Genomic DNA, 20,016 nt, shown 5'->3' on the forward strand with positions numbered 1-20,016 from the left:
AGTAGCTGGCAACCATTTGAACATTAGAGTGGTTGGGTTGGGGGGACGTGTCACTATTGAAATGGAGCAGCAGGTCTCAACGCCTGATTTTGGTTCATTTTCCTGCACTGCCCTATGGCAGTTAGAGCAGAGCAGCCCTTAAATGCTTCAGGTTGATGTAAGTTATCACAACTACCAATCTGACTACAAGGGACCAATAATAAACACCTCACAAGAGAAGTTCCCAGATTCAATGTTCGGCCTGTGTTGAGTGCGCTGATGTCCTAATGCAACAAGATCTGGACAATATCTAGCCTTAGGCTGGCAAGTGGCAAGTTACATTCACGCCACAGAATGACCATCTCCTACAAGAGAGGATCGAACCACTGCTCCTTGACATTCAATGGCATTACCATCACTGGATCCTCCACAAACAACATCCTGGGGAATACCATTGATCAGAAACTGAACTGGACTAGCCATATTAATACTGTGGCTATCAGGGCACAGGCGAGGAATCCAATGATGAGTAACTCACCTACTGACGCCCCCCCCCCCCCCCCCCCCCCCAAAGCTTGTCCACCATCTACAAGGGACAAGTCAGGAGCGCAATGGAATACTCTTCACTTGTCTGGATGAGTACAGCTCCAACAACACTCAAGAAGCTCAACACCATTCAGAACAAAGGAGCCCACTTGATTGCTCACCCTTCCGCAAACATTCAAACCCTCCACCACCGACGAACAATGGCAGCGTGTGTTCCAACTACAAGATGCACTGCAGTAACTCACCAAAAGTCTTTAGGCAGCACCTTCCGAACCCACGACCACTGCCAACTAGAAGGACAGGAGCAGCAGATACCTAGGTACCCCACCACCTGGAGCTCCTTCTCCAAGTCACTCACCACCCTAACTTGAAATATATCGCCATTCTTCCACTGTCATCGGGGCAACATCCTGGAACTCCCTCCCTAACAGTACAGTGTTTGTACCAACACCTCGAGAACTGCAGAGTTTCAAGAAGGCAACTTACCACTACCTTACGAAGGTCAACTAGGGATGGGCAATAAATGCTGGCCTAGCCAGCAACACCCACATCCCATAAATGAATAACAAAATGCATCATGTGAGAATCCTTAAACTGGCTTCACTACTCTTGGGTGAGGCAGTGTGATGAAAAATCAGTCAAGGCTTTTGTTCCTGGTCACCAACAATTACTTGCATTAAAAGTCTGAGTTGCAAGTACACACAGAATGACAATAGAATCAGATTTTGGATAACATCTGAAGCACCTGCAGACACCCACTGGCTAAAAGGGATAGATAAAGCTGACATTTATATAGCATCTTACACAACCTCAGGGGGTGGGATTCTCCAATAATGGGGCCATGTCCCTACTCCAGCATCAAAATGCAGGAAAATCACTCTGGACTTACCTGAAGAAAGTCCAGAGTGATTCTCCTACCTGCAGGGGACCCTGGTGTAGTCCTCAAAGCTTCAGTTACCAATACGGGGCCCTGCACGTAGGGTCGGGGGTCATGGTGGACCCACACCGCGGACCGGCACCAAAGAGATTGGCCTCCCCGAGATTGTGTGCGTCCACGGACTGTGGCCCCCGATCGATAGCCTGAACGTCTGTGAGGGTCCTCCCCCCCAACCAGGGCAGCCGTGGACTGAGTCTGGCGAGTTCCCAATGGGTGGGACCATGAGAGACCCACGCCGTCAGGAACTCAGCCAGTTACATTTGGAGAATCATCATGAGGGCCTCTGTCGATGATCCCCGACCCACAGTGCATAGACCGTGCGTGCGCGCGATTCGCGGCGATTCTACGGGACCGGTGTCACGCCAGATTTCAGTTCTACTGCCCATTCTCCGCCCCACGCCAATCGCGATTTCAGCGTGGAGGCTCGGAGAATCCCGCCCAGGATGTTTCAAAGTGCTTTAGAGTTAGTTAAGTATGTTAAAATTGCAGTCACTATTATAATGCAATATGGAATTTAGTTAGGGCGGCGTTAGCAAGGGGTGTTAGAAGTCCACCACCCAAAATGGCGTCATTTCCACTAATTTGAGCTCTGAGAGCATGGAGAGAATTCAGCCCCCAATTGCCATCGTGGAATTCTATTGACTGGACTGGGCTGGGCACAAAGTCACGGGGAGATTCCTCCATTTTCTAGCTGCAAACATGCAAGGCAAGGAACTGTGGAGAATTAAAGATGGATTGTTTTGTTATAAGGAAGAGAGGGCCAGAGGCACAAACTGGCAGTGTACCTCCTGGCCAGGAACTCACAACTGAATCTGCTGAGGAGAGCTGCTCAGTAGAGTCCACAGCAGAACAAAGCTGTGCTAGTGTTAATGAGCTTCAGGGCTTTTGGTGAACAGCCAACATAGAAAATACTGAAATTGGGAACAAAGCAGTTTAAAGATGATTTATTTAGGTATGGCTTTGTTAATTGTGCCAATGCAAATCAGGATCCAAAGCCCATGTGTTAATTTCAGGGAAGTACTGACAAATATGAGTTTAAAACCTTAAACTTCAAAGGTATTTGAAGATTAAGCATGACGAGTTCAAGGAAAGACCTCTTGATTTTTTGCAATGGATGCAGTGAAAATTGAAATCGTCAGCTGAAGTCCTTAGGAGAAGTGTCACATTGAATGACAAAGCATGTGAGACCATGAGGACCAAGCAGGCTCACCTGTCACATTAAAGGTGAGCAAAGATGGTGTGTCGCAAAGGTAGGCTGGCATGGGTTGCAAAGGTCGGCCGGTGTGGGTCCCGAAATTTGGTAAAAATGCGTCCTGGGAAAAAAAGATTGAAAAACATTGATCTACAGAGAGCTGGCATGGACTAGATGGGCGGAAAGGTCTCAATCTACACTGATTCCCTTTTATCTCTATGCACTTATCAAATGACCATTACAGCCTTTGCCCAGTAAAGCAACAAATTAGTTCTGGCGCAGACCACTCTTCCTCCTCCACACCCATCCACCCACACCTCTCTCATGGTCATTTAGTACAACCTGCTTTGAGTAGATTTGTTTTAAATCGGAATCACACAACTCTGATCTTTTGGCTGGGTATGGGGAGTTAATAAGTAACATGCTCTCCAGCTCACACACAGCTCAGTGAAAGTTCACAGAGAGCAGCGAACGCCTGCCTGTTGCGTGAAAGTGCTTTCTTTATGGATATATTAGTGGGTGATGGGGGATGGGAAGGGGGGGGGGGGGTGCTGATGTATTTGGATTTGTGGAGTTGCTCAGTCCTGTCGGAGGGAGGAGGAGCCAGCCTTTGCTGCATTGTGCACTGATCCTATTAAAGGCATTAGCAGCATTCCAGGGTACCTCATTCTCTCTGCTATCCTGTTTCCTGCCTGTGATCTCGTTACCTTCCCGGATTTTTTAACAGCACCGAGTTAATGAAAGTCCTCTGCCTGCCATGCAGGGTGCTCCAGCCGTGCAGTGTAAGTACCTGTTCTGAGATGTGTGTGTGTTAGTAGCTTGCCATCTTTCTGTGTGAGGGTTGGCCCCTCTCTGCCTTACTTTGCTATTGTCAGACTTGCTGCTGTGCAGGAATTCCTCAGGGCTGCCAGAATCGTATCCTAGGGCTCTGGCTTGACTCAGTTGGATTCTGTCAAAATGTTGACGGGCCCCTTGTAAACTTATATATTTTTAATCTCACTCCCTTCAGAGGCCCAGTGGGTGGAGGAATACTGTCTGAAGTGAGAGTTCTTCAGTCGCAGAGTGTGTTACGGCTAACTACCAACGCCTCCCCCCCCCCCCCCCAGTACTGAGTTGTGATGTGTCTGATATGGTCTGAAGCTGCAGAGTCTGTTAACAGGCATTTCTGGAGAGGTTTGGACTGGCAGCGGTGTTTGTGGGGCAACCTGGGGGGCTTTCTGTACTGCCCCATCTCTGCAGATTCTGCTGCACCTCATGTTAGACTTGGGCAACTCCCCACCCCCCACAGTTTTGATAAGGTTTGAGCCCGGACCCATTTTATTTGTTTTTTTTTTTCTCTTTTTAAATTTAGAGTAGCCAATTATTTTTATCCAATTAAGGGTCAATTTAGCGTGGCCCATCCACTTACCCTGAATATCTTTGTGTTGTGGGGGTGAAACCCTCGCAAACACGAGGAGGATGTGCAAACTTCACACGGACAGAGACCCGGGGCTGGGATCGAACCCGTGTCCTCAGCGACGTAGGCAGCAGTGCTAACCACTGTGCCACCGTGCTGCCCCAGTCCCATTTTATTTGTGATGTAAGTTGCTTCAGAGCCGGGTGAAGAAGCTTCCACATTCGGCATTGAAGTATATCCAGCAATTTAATTTTTTCCTCTCTCCCTGTACTTTATTTCCTCAATGTTCATTCATCAAGCACTGATGAAGGGCTGAGGTTCCCAAAAGATCATAAGACGTAGGGGCAGAAGTAGGCTACTCGGCCCATTGAGTCTGCTCCGTCATTCAATGAGATCATGGCTCATTTGATAGAATCCTTGCAATAACCCTCATGAGGCCCACGGGACACCTTAATCGATCTCCCCATGAAATTCGATCTTCCACACTCGTGGGCAGAGACCCGCCCAGCTGGGTCTCATTATTAGACTATGTAAAATCTGACCCAGACAGGGACCGACGTTCTGGTAGTTCCGACAGGGACATATTGTGTGTATGCCGCTGTAGTGGCCATTTCCTTTGACCAGATTATACCACCGTTTACTTAACTGCTCGGGCCTCCTGGGTCTTCATACTGGCAGCGAGGTAAAAGCAGCAATTATGCTTGGGCCACTTTGGGATTTTGCCGCACAGTAACATGTTCGGTGAAGTTTAAAAATGGTGCTCTTTCGGAAATTAAAGGCCTTCGATGCAGGCTTGGAGAATTGGGCCCAATATGCTGAGCGAATGCGGCACTTCCAGGCGATTGGCATCAGTGGAGAGGACCAACGGAAGGTAATCTTCCTGACATGCTTCGGGGCCCCAACCTTCAGCATAATCAAAAGCCTAACATCCCGCCAGTGCCGGTTGGAAAGGCCTTTGATGAACCATAGAGCCGTAGAATTCTGACAGTGCAGAAGGAGGACATTTTGGGCTATAGAGTCTGCACCGACCCTCTAAAACAGCAGGCTACCTAGGCCCATTCCCCCACCCTATCCCTGTAACCCCACCTAAGCTGCATATCCTTGGACACTGAGGGGCATTACAGCATGGCTAATCCACCTAACCCACACATCTTTGCATTGTGGGAGGACATAGTAGAATCTGGAGGAAACCCACACAGACATGGGGAGAAAGTATAAACTCCACACAGACAGTCACCCAAGGCCGGAATTGAACCCGGGTCTCTGGTGCTGTGAGGCAGCAGTGCCAACCACTGTGCTGTCCCTCTGCCACCCCTGGTGGAGCTGGTGAACTTGTGGAGTTGGTGTCCAATCATTGTCATAGAATCATAGAATTTACAGTGCAGAAGGAGGGCATTTGGCCCATCAGCCTCCATGCTATCCCGATAACCCAACCTAACCTTGGGCCCTAAGGGGCAATTTAGCTTGGCCAATCCACCTAACCTGCACATCTTTGGACTGTTGGAGGAAACCGGAGGAAACCCACACAGACACAGGGAGAAAGTGCAAACTCCGCACAGTCACCCGAGGTTTGGAATTGAACCTGGGTCCCTGGTGCTGTGAGGCAACAGTGCAAACCACTGTTACATCATGCCGAAGTTTTATCAGGATTACTTAAAGTCCAGCGCCTGGTCGGAGTATCGGCGGTCATGCCGGAAAATCCTGCCATGCCATTCCGATGCCGGGACGCGATTCTCCGGCGACCGGAGAATTGGTGCCAGTCGCGCACGCGCAGTCAACGGGTCTCCAGTCGGGGGTCGTTCAAAACGGCCCTTCACGGCGATTCTCCACAGTCGACCGGCCGAGTTCCCGCTGAGTTCCGCTGATGTGGTTTCAATCTGTTAACACCCGGTGGGAGCTCGGACCCGCAGCTGCAGTGGCCGTCCTACTGGGGGGGTGGGAGGGGGAAATCAGACTCCGGGCGGGGGCCTGCGCTGCGGCCAGGCCCGCGATTGGGGGCTACCGATTGTCGGGTTCGCGCAATCTGGAGGGGGCCTACCTCCTTTCGTGCGGGCCCGCTGTGTGGCTCCACCATGTTGCACGCCGTTGGCGTGAAAACGGCCATCACATGCATGTGCAGACCTGCGTCGGCAGTGCAAGGCCGCTTATCGGTGCTGGAGCTGCGTGCAGCACTCCGGCGCCATGCTGGCCCCCTGTGGGCCACTGAATCACTGGGCCAAGAGCCCGTTGACGCCGGCGAGAAACACTCCGGTGTTTATGCCGGCGTCAACACTTAGCCGGGAAACTGTCCACTTTTATGCAACTGTACCGATTTAGCCGGCTGCACAAACTCCAGGGAATTGGTAACGGACTTTCTGACGTGACCTCAAAAGCTGGCAGAGCCTTGTGAGTTCAGTCCATCCCTCTCCGAGACGTTAAGGGACTGTTTGATGTGCAGGATTAATAACCTGGCAACTCGGAGGAAGTTGTTGACAGAGTCAACATTGGACCTGAAAAGTGCCATTGAGCCAGCCCTGTCACGTGAGAATGCTGAGAACAGGGCTCAGGAATTCCAAGTATTCTGACTACAGTGTCCATAGCGTTGGACGACCCCAATACAGGCGTGCAGCACCCCCTCGGGGCAGTGTTTACATGGCCATATTGCCACCGAAACAACAACCAACTACATAACGTTGCATCCAGACTCACTGGTCAAGGGCCACCACAGACTACTGTGACACCTCCCCGGAGGACGAGGAGGAGTACCAGCGACATTGCTAGGCTTGCAGTTGCGTGGCAACCAAGGCCGCCAGAATCAGCAAAGAACGCATCGCCCTGGGCAAATGACAAGGTCGCCTCGGGCCAGGGCCATGCATGTGGCCCAGCCTGAGGAGGTAACCTGATGTAGCTAAATTGCATCACGGTCCCTGAAGTGGCACCGATTCGGATTAGACTTCAAGGCAACGGGCACCCCCTGGTAATGGAGATTGAAGCAGGGGCTGCCGGCTCCATCAACGGTCAACAAACCTTGGAGAGGCTGAACATTACACGGATCACCATGACCCAGTCACCCAAGGGCAGCAGACATTAGGCTGCAGCTAATAGTGGTGGAAGGGCACTACGGACACTTTGACTAGACGGGCAGCAAATCTTCTGGATGGGCACCGGTAGTCGATACGAAGTCCTCAGAAAATATCCAGATGTTTTCCAGCTGGGCCTTGCTAAAACAAAAGGGGGCAGGGCAATAATTTACGTCAACCTGGAGGCCCAACCAAATACTTCAGGGTACGATCATTCCTCTACGCCTTGATCGCGAAGGTGCAAACTAAATTACATGACTTAGAGAGCTTCGGCATCATATGCCCTGTCTGATTTGCAGAGTGGGCTGCACCAGTGATCCCAGTGTTCCAACTGGATAAGTTGGTTCGTCCCTGCAGCCATTATAAATTGACAGTGAGCAGGGCCTCCCGCCTGTCCCGATATCCCAGGGGTGGGCAAACGTTTCCGTGCAAGGGCCACATTCAGAAATTCACAATTTTAAAGGGCCACATAGTATATTAAGTAAAATTATTAATATTTAAAATAGCCAAAATAAAAGGTTTTTTAAAAAAAAACAATTAATTTTTATTAATTAATATTTTAAAGTAGAAACTTTACATGAAACACATTTATTTGAAAAACAAAGTAACTCAGTTTAAAGAAAAAAAAGCAATTAATTTTTATTAATTAATATTTTAAAGTAGAAACTTCACATGAAACACATGTTCTGCTGAGCAATGATCACCCTATTCAAGTAAACGTATCCACCCTATACCAGGAACCCAACAGCCCCCCCCCCCATTAACCTTAAAATTAAAAAAATAATTAAAAAAATTAAAAAAAAAAAAAAAAATTTTTTATGACTTGATCTTGGTGGGCCGCATAAAGACCTTTGGCGGGCCGCATGCGGCCCGCGGGCCGTAGTTTGCCCACCCCTGCGATATCCCATGCCGCTTGTGGGGGCTCTGTACGCAAAGCTAGCTGGGTGGCCACTCGTTCACAAAACTGGATATGAGACACACGTGTCTCCAACTAGAGCTATAAACAGCGTCTTGAAAATACATGACCATCAATGCCCAGAGGGGCCCATACGAGTATAATCGGCTCCCTTTTGGGGTCTCTGGGTATTCCAGAGGGTGATAGAAGGCATCCTCCAGGGGCTAGCCAAAGTAGTGATATACCTGGATGACATGCCCATTGCAGGGACCATCGAGATGGAATACTTGGACAATTTGGAAGAGGTCCTCAGGTGGTTCTCCCAAGCAGGCATCCGCCTGAGGCGAGTGTGTGTTTCGGTTGAAGGCAGTCACGTATCTGAGATACCGTGTGGACAAGGATGGCTTGCACCCAGTAGAAGAAAAGGTCCAGGCCCGAAAGGGAGCTCTGACACCAGAAATTACGACCAAACAGGTCATTTTTGGGGCTCATGAACTATTATGGGAAGTTTATCCCAGATTTAGCCTCTCTGTTGGCACTTCTTCACCAACTGCTGAAGAAGAGTCAAAGATGGGGATGAGTAGTGCCACAAGAGGAAGCATTTACTATGGTGAAGAGGCAGCAACCATCTTCCCAGCTGTTGACACATTATAATCGTTCAAGGCCGCTCATCCTCTCGTACAACGCTTCTCCGTATGACATTGGAGCAGTGCTGTCCCATTGATGGAACAACGGCACGGAACACTCAATAGTGTATGCTCCTAGAATCCTGGCAGATGCAGAATGCTGCTACGCTCAGATAAAGTTTGGCTGTGATGTATGCAATGAGAAGATTTCATCAGTACATCTATGGGCACCACTTCTTTAGCATCACTGACCATCTTGTCAAGGAAGACAAGAGATTTCCCCCATTACCTCAGCCCGGATCCAGTGCTAGGCCTTATTATTAGCGGCGTATGAGTATACATTTCAACATTGCCCAGGTTTGCAGATAGCAAACGCTAACGCCCTCAGTTGACTTCCACTGTCTCTGAGACCCCCCCCCCCCTCTCCACCAGTAACGGTTGAAGTCGGGAAAACGCTGAATTTCATGGCTGCTCTGCCAGTGAACGACGCGCAGATTCGTACGTGGACCCAGAGAGAACCCATGTTGGCAAAACAATGCCATGCCACCCTGCACGCCGGGTTACAAGCAAGTCCCCCAGCAGCCCTAGCCCTACATCATGAAGCAGCAGGAGCTTAGTGTGGGGGTTGGTATCCTCCTATGGGGAGCTTGCGTGGTCATCCTGCGGCCATGTCAAGAGGCAATCCTGCAGGATTTGCACAGTGGACACTTGGAAGCGTCGAAGATCAAGATGCTAGTGAGGAGTTATGTGTGGTGGCCTAGAAGTGATGGCCACATTGAGAGAGTGGTAAAATGGTGCACAGCATGCCAGGAACACTAGAAGCTCCCTCCGTCGGCCTCACTTTATCCCTAGGAATGGCCAGGGCGCCCCTGGGTGTGGTTGCATGCTGGTTTCGCTGGGCCTCTCATAGGGTCCATGTTCCGTCTGGGTTCTTGTAGATGCCCAATCCAAGTGGCTGGATGTCCACTGGATGTGTGCCAATGGGGTAAGGCATATCCAGTCTGCCCCATACCACCTGTCCTCGAATGGTTTGACGGAATGGGCGGTTCAAACAGTCAAACAAGGCATGCAGAAACAGACTACGGGCACCCTTGATTTTGTTTTTAAGTAATTTTATTGAAGAGTTTCATTTACAACAGAAAATAAAATAAAATATAACCGAAATAACAACATTAGTGATAAGAAAAGATGGAAATTCATTAATTCGCAGTAATTTTACTGTAATACTGCTTGTTAGCGCCCGTATCACATTTTTTTCTTTGTAGTGGTGTGAATGGATGCAAACCTCTCCCCTACCCTCCTCAGCTGTCATCATGCTATTAGGGAGGTGAAGGCCCCTCTCCTTTCGAAAGCTCTGCATGCTCTGATACCCCGAAGACTGCTACTAATGGACATGGTTCCACCCTAACTTCCACGACCTCTGACATGGCCTCGAAGAAGGTGATCCAGAATCTGGTCAGCCCAGAGCAAGACCACAATATGTGGGAGTGGTTGGCTGGACCCACCCCCCCACAACACCGCTCGCATCTGTCTTCTACCTCAGAGGAGAACCCACTCATGGCCAGGTGTACCCTGTGTACCACCTTCAACTGCACCAGACTCTGCCTTGCAGAGTTCACACTCTGTAATATCTCGCTCCAGTGGGTTCCCTTTATATGAGGCTGGCAAGGCTCCTGTTCTATTATCGGTCCATGCCTCACGCCACAGCAGGGGTAGCACCAGCGGAGCTATTAATGGGTTGCTACCTCCGAACCTGCCTGAGCCTGACATTTCCAAGCCGAGACAAGGAAGTAGAGTCAAAGCAGGACCTTCACAGGAAGTACCACAACCACTGGATGCCTGGGAGAGGCTTTAAGCCAGGAGACACTGTGTACATGCAGAATTTCAAGGATGGCACCTATTGGGTCCCTGTGTGTTGGAGAAAAAAAAGGCTCCATTTCAAGGTCAGAACCCAAGAGAAGACCATGTGGAAACATGTGAGCAACTTCCAGGACAGGGAACCCACCTCAGAGGAAGCCACCCCAGTCACATCAGTGCCTCTTCCGCCTCTGGTCACGCCGTGCAGTCAAGAGGCACAACCCACCTTGGACCAAAATCCGGACCGAAAGGACAAAGGATACAGACACTGAAGCATCTGCACTTATGGACTATAGAAAACCAGGGCCGAGCTTCCAGTAGTGACCCTCCATTGTTCATCACGGAAAAGGCAGTCAACAAGTCGATACACACCCGCCAACTCAGTCCTACCGCTGGCAGAGGTGCAACCACATGCGAAGAAAGCCCCTTCAGCTGGCCACTGGGAGGAAGGTTTGGATTGGGGAGTGGATGTAATGACCCTCACAATGTCCATGCGGAGACCCCAGTTGATCTCCCTGTGGCATTCATGAAATACAAGCTTCCCCGCTAGTGAGCGGAAACCCGCCCAGCAGGGTCCTGTAAAAGCCGGCCGGGATCGGGACCGGCATTCTGGTAGTCTCAAAGGGGACGTATTGAGTATGTGTCTGCTGTCATAGTTGCTGCTTCCTGTCACCTAAATAAACCACCATTTACATACCTACTCGGGCCTCCTGGGTCTTCATAATCTTCAACTCCACTTTCCTGCCTTATTCCCATAATCCTCGATTCCCTTACTGATTAAATATCTGTCTATCTCAGCCTTGAACATTCTTCACGGCCCAACCTCTACAGCTGCAATCAGCGGCTCATCTATATACAGTTTTACCTTGTGACTCATTTATTCCCCACTCCTTCAACCTACCCCCCCCCCCCCCCCCCCCTTCCCCCCGCCCTCTCACCATCACCAATGAGACTGGGAGCCTCGGGTTTAACCTGCTTTCTCAGGTTTAACTGTGCCCAGCTGGGTTCTACACTTGCAGTGAGGTGAGGACAACCTTAGGGATAGTGTGACCAAGTCTGAATTCCTGGAGGTTTCATCACCCTCCATCCATTAGTTGCCGAATACATCCATCTTTGTGACTCACGGCCTTCCGATCCCAATTGAACGATGTTTGACTGCCAGCAAACAGTTGTCCTCTTTCTTTTTTGCATTTTCAATATCTTTATATCTGGCCAAGAGAAATGTTAATGAAGCGCCTCCATGAATTTTCTCCAAGCTTGGGTTGCACACAGCAGTGTCTTGGAGATAGATCTTCAATTCCTGGAGGCACCAGGCCAATCCTGGAAGGTAGAAAACCCTACTTGGAGAGAGGACAGATGCTTTCACGGCGTCCCATTTGGGCCAGGAGGAGCAGGAATGTTTCATCCTGGACCCCCAATCTCTCCTACCATCAAAACACCCCCATCCTGCTCTACCATAATAGGACCAACCCCCTACTGCCCCCCCCCCCCCCCCCCCCCCCCCCCCCGCCACTTTGAGATCGAGAACTTCTTGGTTACCCAGCATAGAATTTACAGTGCAGAAGGAGGCCATTTGGCCCATCGAGTCTGCACCGGCTCATGGAAAGAGCACCCTACCCAAGGTCAACACCTCCACCCTATCCACATAACCCAGTAACCCCACCCAAAAGGGCAAGGTTTATAATTGGGGGAAGGGTAAATACAATGCTGTCAGACAAGAATTGAAGTGTAGAAGTTGGGAACATAGGCTGTCAGGGAAGGACACAAGTGAAATGTGGAACTTGTTCAAGGAACAGGTACTGCGTGTCTTTGATATGTATGTCCCTGTCGGGCAGGGAAGAGATGGTCGAGTGAGGGAACCATGGTTGACAAGAGAGGTTGCATGTCTTGTTAAGAGGAAGAAGGGGACTTATGTAAGGCTGAAGAAACAAGGCTCGGACATGGCGCTGGAGGGATACAAGATAGCCAGGAGGGAACTGAAGAAAGGGATTAGGAGAGCTAAGAGAGGGCATGAAAAATCTTTGGCAGGTAGGATCAAGGAAAACCCCAAGGCCTTTACACATATGTGAGAAATATGAGAATGACTAGAGCGAGGGTAGGTCCGATCAAGGACAGTAGCGGGAGATTGTGTATTGAGTCTGAAGAGATAGGAGAGGTCTTGAACGAGTACTTTTCTTCAGTATTTACAAACGAGAGGGGCCATATTGTTGGAGAGGACAGTGTGAAACAGACTGATAAGCTCGAGGAGATACTTGTCAGGAAGGAAGATGTGTTGCGCTTTTTGAAAAACTTGAGGATAGACAAGTCCCCCGGGCCTGACGGGATATATCCAAGGATTCTATGGGAAGCAAGAAATGAAATTGCAGAGCCGTTGGCAATGATCTTTTCGTCCTCACTGTCAACAGGGGTGGTACCAGAGTATTGGAGAGTGGGGAATGTCGTGCCCCTGTTTAAAAAAGGGAATAGGGATAACCCTGGGAATTACAGGCCAGTTAGTCTTACTTCGGTGGTAGGCAAAGTAATGGAAAGGGTACTGAAGGATAGGATTTCTGAGCATCTGGAAAGGAACTGCTTGATTAGGGATAGTCAGCACGGATTTGTGAGGGGTAGGTCTTGCCTTACAAGTCTTATTGACTTCTTTGAGGAGGTGACCAAGCATGTGGATGACGGTAAAGCAGTGGATGTAGTGTACATGGATTTTAGTAAGGCATTTGGTAAGGTTCCCCATTGTAGGCTTGTGCAGAAAGTAAGGAGGCATGGGATAGTGGGAAATTTGGCCAGTTGGATAACAAACTGGCTAACCGATAGAAGACAGAGAGTGGTGGTGGATGGCAAATATTCAACCTGGAGCCCAGTTATCAGTGGTGTACCGCAGGGATCAGTTCTGGGTCCTCTGCTGTTTGTGATTTTCATTAACGACTTGGATGAGGGAGTTGAAGGGTGGGTCAGTAAATTTGCAGATGATAAGAAGATTGGTGGAGTTGTGGATAGTGAGGAGGGCTGTTGTCGGCTTCAAAGAGACATAGATAGAATGCAGAGCTGGGCTGAGAAGTGGCAGATGGAGTTTAACCCTGACAAGTGTGAGGTTGTCCATTTTGGAAGGACAAATATGAATGCGGAATACAGGGTTAACGGTAGGGTTCTTGGTAATGTGGAGGAGCAAAGAGATCTTGGGGTCTATGTTCATAGATCTTTGAAAGTTACCACTCAAGTGGATAGAGCTGTGAAGAAGGCCTATGGTGTGCTAGCGTTCATTAGCAGAGGGATTGAATTTAAGAGCCGTGAGGTGATGATTCAGCTGTACAAAATCTTGGTCAGGCCACATTTGGAGTACTGTGTGCAGTTCTGGTCGCCTCATTTTAGGAAGGATGTGGAAGCTTTGGAAAAGGTGCAAAGGAGATTTACCAGGATGTTGCCTGGAATGGAGAGTAGGTCATACGAGGAAAGGTTGAGGGTGCTAGGCCTTTTCTCATTAGAACGGAGAAGGATGAGGGGCGACTTGATAGAGGTTTATAAGATGATTAGGGGAACAGATAGAGTAGACAGTCAGAGACTTTTTCCCCGGGTGGAACACACCATTACAAGAGGACATAAATTTAAGATAAATGGTGGAAGATATGGAGGGGATGTCAGAGGTAGGTTCTTTACCCAGAGAGTAGAGGGGGCATGGAATGCACTGCCTGTGGACGTAGTTGAGTCGGAAACGTTAGGGACCTTCAAGCGGCTATTGGATAGGTACATGGATTAGGGTAGAATAATGGAGTGTAGGTTAACTTCTTAAGGGCAGCACGGTAGCATTGTGGATAGCACAATTGCTTCACAGCTCCAGGGTCCCAAGTTCGATTTCGACTTGGGTCACTGTCTGTGTGGAGTCTGCACATCCTCCCCGTGACTGCGTGGGTTTCCTCCGGGTACTCCGGTTTCCTCCCACAGTCCAAAGATGTGCAGGTTGGGTGAATGCCCCCATGCATGACTGGACCTCACTCCCACCATCATGATAAGTAAAAGTTTGTCCCAATAACTAAACTAGCTGCTTTAGTTTAGTAACTTACCACATCACTGTCCTTGTGAGATTCAGCTGATTTTTACACTCAGGAAAGCTCACTCAGAGCTTTGTTTTTAAATTTGGGATTTTCCATGTTTACTTCCTCTCCAAAGATGTGGGGCGGGATTCTCCGAGCCTCCACGCCGAAATTGCGATCAGCACAGGGGTGGAGAATGTGCGTTGACACTGAAAACCGGCGCGACGTCGCTCCCGTGATTCTCCAGTCCCCAGAGAATCACCGTGAATCGTGCGCGATCTATGCGACGTGGGTAGGGAGCCATTGACAGAGGCCCCTACGGTGATTCTCCAAGTGTAACTGACCGAGTTCCCGATGGCGTGGGTCTCTCACGGTCCCACCCATCGGGAAATCGGTGTGGCGGTTGTGGACTCAGTCCACGACCGCCCTGGTGGGGGGGGTGGGGTTACCTCACAGACGGCCAGGCTATCGATCGGGGGCCACCGATCTGCGGGCTCGTGCGATCTCAGGCGGGCCTATCTTTTTGGTACCGGTCCGCAGTGTAGGTCCGCCATGTCGTGCGGGGTGGCCAACGCAGGCTGCCACCGTGCGCATGCGCGGACGCCCGGACGTACGTGCAGGGCCCTGTATCGTGGAGCACTCCAGGGCCCTGCTCGCCCCCTCCAGGTAGGAGAATCACTCTGGAAGTCCAGAGTGATCCGTCCGCGTTGTCACACTGGAATGGGGACATAGCCCCATTATTGGAGAATCCCACCCATGTTAATTTTTTTGTCATTTGTGGACTGTATTGACAAGCAACAGGAGAGAGTACCAAAGCAAGCTGGAATGAATCACCCTCAGCATCCATCCGTCTTATGCTATGAGAAGCCTCAGGGTTGGTCTTCTTCTGGTGGGATCCATATGGTGGCAATCATAGGTATTAGGTTGCTTCCAATCCATTGGTACATCCAACACATCACATCTACACCTCCCACAACGCCACTCCTCCCTACCCCTTACTCCACACCCCTCTCCACCTTCCAGATTTGGCAGCCACATTGCATCATCCTAATTGAACAACATCAATTTGTGTTGATCTGATCCTCTCTTGTGACACAAGGGATAATGTCCCTGCCTCTCAACCATAAGTTCTAAGTTCACATCCATTTTTAAAATTTTAGAGTACACAATTATTTTTTTTCTCAATTAAGGGACAATTTAGTGTGGCCAATCCACCTGCCCTGCACATCTTTGGGTTGAGGGGGTGAAACCCACGCAGACACGGAGAGAATGTGCAAACTCCACACGGACAGTGACCCAGGGCCGTGATCTAACCCGGGTCCTCAGCGCCGCAGACAGCAGTGCTAACCACTGTGCCACCTTTCCGCCCCTAAGTTCACATCCAACCCCGTTGGCCAAGGATTGTATGTTCGTAATGTGACCAAACAGATTTGAGTATCAACTTGTGAATCTTTCCACCATGCTAATTGTAAGGCTTTAAGAACGGGAGAGATTCTTCATTAGCTGATGTGATGGGAGCCCTATAGTGCAGAAGAGGCCGATCGGCCCATCGAGTCTGCACCGACCCTCCAGATGAGCACTTCAACTAGGCTCAATCCCCCGCCACATCCGCGTAACCCAGCGCACCTAACCTGAACACCTTTGGACTGAGGGAGGAAACCTGAGCACCCGAAGGAAACCCAAGCAGACACTAGGAGAACATGCAAACTCCACACGGGCAGTAACCCAAGGCCAGAATTGAGCCCTGACGCTGTGAGCCGGCTAACCATTGTACCACCGTGCCACTCCTCTACCACCCTTACCCATAGCTCCAGAGTGCAACATGCAAGTGAACTGTCACCCACCATTTCCTGTATTATGCAGAAGTTTTATTAGGATTACTTTAAGTCTAGGTGGGACACCTGGTGACACCGAAAGAGTAACCTTGCATGCAGTGCGACCAGATCAGTGAGCAGAGCATTCCTTTAATAATGGAGCGCCACTACACCAGTGTATAGCTTTATTATACTTTATCTTGTTCCATGCAATAAAACAGCATCAAGCATTTTACGTAGTCAGCAAGCCGGGGGGGGGGGGGGGGGGGGGGGGGGGTGGGGGGGGAAGGGGGGGGACTCTTCGTCATTACATGGAGCAAAGGATCATGTTCGGCAACAATAAACAGACTTCCCAGTCTTTTTTTTAAATGACTAATTAAGGAAAGAGACCAGTATAATTGAAACAGCCCCCGAGCAGTTTGTGCTGGGAACTGTCACTGTTCTGTGTGAGGCTGCGTTTCTTAGTTAGTGATTGGGTCAAATGTCAAACCAAGCCTGTTTGCTTTCCAAATGATTGGAGACGGTGCGGAAGTGACTGTTCAGCCCGAAGACTAGACGAAGAATTACAGATGTTAAGAAGTAAGATAATACAGGATATAATTGAACAGAGCTTGTAACTCCCGCAGGAATTGTTCTCTCAGATGAGGCCTTGTGTATGTGTGTGTGTGCGTTGTGCTGTTCCAGGACAGAGCCAACAAGGGGGCATTAAATGGAATTAATGCCCTGTATAAAGCTTGGGATTGACTGTGCGAGTGAGTAGTTGGTGATACCTTTCAAACTAGAAGTGGTTTGATGGCCACAGGCGAAAGTCCTGTACTGACCTGGAGCTGATAGGCAGTTTCTGATTTGACTTGAAGCAGTAATCGTAGAGGCAGAACTGATTTTTCACTTTTTCTGTGTGGCTGCCTGCTCACCAGCCTGCTTGCTTGCTGTTACTTCAGATAATGCACCGCCTGAACTAAAACTGAACCTCGCAGACCAGAAAACTACTGCCCTCAGTACTTAGCCTGAGATGAATTCATTGATCTCAGTGACAGTGGGTTGACATTCCCATTCCTGATCCCCACACAGTAACCCCTGATTGATAATGCACATGTGTGAGGGTATTGGCGGGGAGCAGAGTCAGATTCAGTTGTGATGCTCTCCATGGTTGAATAACCCCCGACATACTGTTATGGTTTGCACATTAATAGTAATTATGTAGGTGACGTACCTCATGGGATATCATGGAATGTGAAATCAGTGTGGTCAGGAGAATTAAAAGGAAAGATTTTCATTTATATCACGCTTTTCCAGTCCACTGGTCATCTCAAAGTGCTTTGCATCCTATTAAGTTATTTTTGAGGTGTAGTCTTTGTTGTAATGTGGGAACGTCAGCAGCCAAGTTGTGGGCAACAAGCTCCCACAAACAACAAGGCGATAATAACCAGATAAACTGTTTTTTGTGAAGTTTACTGAGGGATCAATATTTGCCAGGACAGCAGGAATAATTCCCTTGTCTCTTCAGATTGTTGCACACACTACTTGGGGCGGCACGGTATCACAAGTGGATAGCACAGTTGCTTCACAGCGCCAGGGGCCCAGGTTCGATTCCCAGCTGGGTCACTGTCTGTGCGGAGTCTGCACGTTCTCCCCGTGTCTGCGTGGGTTTCCTCCGGGTGCTCCGGTTTCCTCCCACAGTCCAAAGACGTGCATGTTAGGTGGATTGGCCATGATAAATTAACCTTAGTGACCAGAAAGGTTCGGAGGGGTTATTGGGTTACGCGGATAGAGTGGGAGTGAGGGCTTAAGTGGGTCAGTGCAGACTCGATGGGCCGAATGGCCTCCTTCTGCACTGTATGTTCCATGTTGTCTTGGGATCTTTCATATCCATCCCAGCAGTCAGCTTGGGCCTCGGTTTAACAGCTCATCCTAACGGTGCCATCTCCAACAGCAGAGCACCCCCCCCCCCTCTCCCCCCCCCTCCTCCCCCCCCCCCCCCCCCCCCACACCCCACTGTACGAATATCGTGGGGGCGACATGTTATAACGTGTTCTTTTGGAAACTGATTAAAATCAGTGAATAAATCCTGAGGTGCAGCTCTGTGTTATCTGATTGTATTGAATTGAGCTCAATTTGTGGTAAAGTAATTGTGGCTGCACTGCAGGAACTACTGAAACCCACTAATTACTTGAATTGGGCGAGGTGTCAACGGTGGTGTTTCCGGGAGGGTGGTGGCAGGATGGTGAGAGGGTGTGCGGTGATGGTGGCAGGGGGTGTGTCATGATCGTGGGAGGGGGTGTGTGTTGATGGTGGGAGGGGGGTGTGGTAATGGTGGGAGGGGGGTGTGGTGATGGTGGGAGGGGGGTGTGGTGATGGTGGGAGGGGGGTGTGGTGATGCAGGGAGAGTGTGTGGTGATGGTGGGAGGGGATGTGTGGTGATGGTGGGAGGGGGTATATGGTGATGCTGGGAGGGGGTATGAGGTGATGGTGGGAGGGGGTGTGTGGCGATGGTGGGAGGGGGTGCATGGTGATGGTGGGAGGGGGTATGTGGTGAGGGTGGGAGGGGATGTGTGGTGATGGTGGGAGGGGGTGTGTGGTGATGGTGGGAGGGCGTGTGTGGTGATGGTGGGAGGGGTTGTGTGGTGATGGTGGGAGGGGGTATGTGGTGATGGTGGGAGGGGGTGTGGTGATAGTGGGAGGGGGTGTGTGGTGATGGTGGGAGGGGGTGTGAGGTGATAGTGGGAGGGGGTGTGTGGTGATGGAGGGAGGGGTGTGAGGTGATAGTGGGAGGGGGTGTGTGGTGATGGTGGGGGGGGTGTGAGGTGATAGTGGGAGGGGGTGTGTGGTGATGGTGGGAGGGTGTATGTGGTGATGGTGGGAGTGGGTGTTAGGTGATAGTGGGAGGGGGTGTGTGGTGATTGTGGGAGGGGATGTGTGGTGATGGTAGGAGGGGATGTGTGGTGATGATGGGAGGGGGTGTGTGGTGATGGTGGGAGGGGGTGTGAGGTGGTAGTGGGAGGGGGTGTGTGGTGATGACTGGAGGGAGTGTGTGGTTATGGTGGGAGGGGGTGTGAGGTGATAGTGGGAGGGGGTGTGTGGTGATGGTGAGAGTGGGTGTGTGGTGATGGTGGTAGGGTAGTGTGGTGATGGTGGGAGGGGGTGTGATTATGGTGGGAGGGTGTGTGAGGTGATAGTGGGAGGGGGTGTGTGGTGATGGAGGGGGGGTGTGAGGTGATGGTGGGAGGGGGTGTGTAGTGATGGTGGGAAGGGTGTGAGGTGATGGTGGGAGGGGGTATGTGGTGATGGTGGGAGGGGGTGTGTGGTGATGGTGGGAGGGGGTGTGTGGTTATGGTAGGAGGGGGTGTGAGGTGATAGTGGGAGGGGGTGTGTGGTGATGGAGGGAGGGGTGTGAGGTGATGGTGGGAGGGGGTGTGTGGTGATGGTGGGAGGGAGTGTGAGGTGATAGTGGAAGGGGGTGTGTGGTGATGGTGGGAGGGGGTATTTGGTGATGGTGGGAGGGGGTGTGTGGTGATGGTGGGAGGGGGTGTGAGGTGATGGTGGGAGGGGGTATTTGGTGATGGTGGGAGGGGGTGTGTGGTGATGGTGGGAGGGGGTGTGAGGTGATAGTGGGAGGGGTGTTTGGTGATGGTGGGCGGGGGTGTGTGGTGATGGTGGGAGGGGTGTGTGGTGATCGTGTGAGGTGCGATCATG

The 20,016-nt window shown here is 50.5% G+C and overlaps 1 protein-coding gene across 2 annotated transcripts in view; it reads left to right on the plus strand.

Annotated features, from left to right (window-relative positions):
- Nucleotides 1-3,268: 3,268 nt before the first annotated feature.
- tmem98 (transmembrane protein 98) overlaps nucleotides 3,269-20,016 on the plus strand; it is a 76,366-nt gene continuing 59,618 nt past the window's right edge. The window contains exon 1 of one of the 2 annotated variants that reach the window (XM_038779653.1): nucleotides 3,269-3,436. The gene's annotated coding sequence lies outside the window, so the exon portion shown is untranslated. Of the gene's footprint in view, nucleotides 3,437-16,776; nucleotides 16,903-20,016 lie in introns of those variants that run through there. The other variant, XM_038779654.1, reaches the window with a different exon arrangement.

Source organism: Scyliorhinus canicula, chromosome 19, assembly GCF_902713615.1.
Source record: "Scyliorhinus canicula chromosome 19, sScyCan1.1, whole genome shotgun sequence".
Lineage (NCBI taxonomy): Eukaryota > Metazoa > Chordata > Chondrichthyes > Carcharhiniformes > Scyliorhinidae > Scyliorhinus > Scyliorhinus canicula.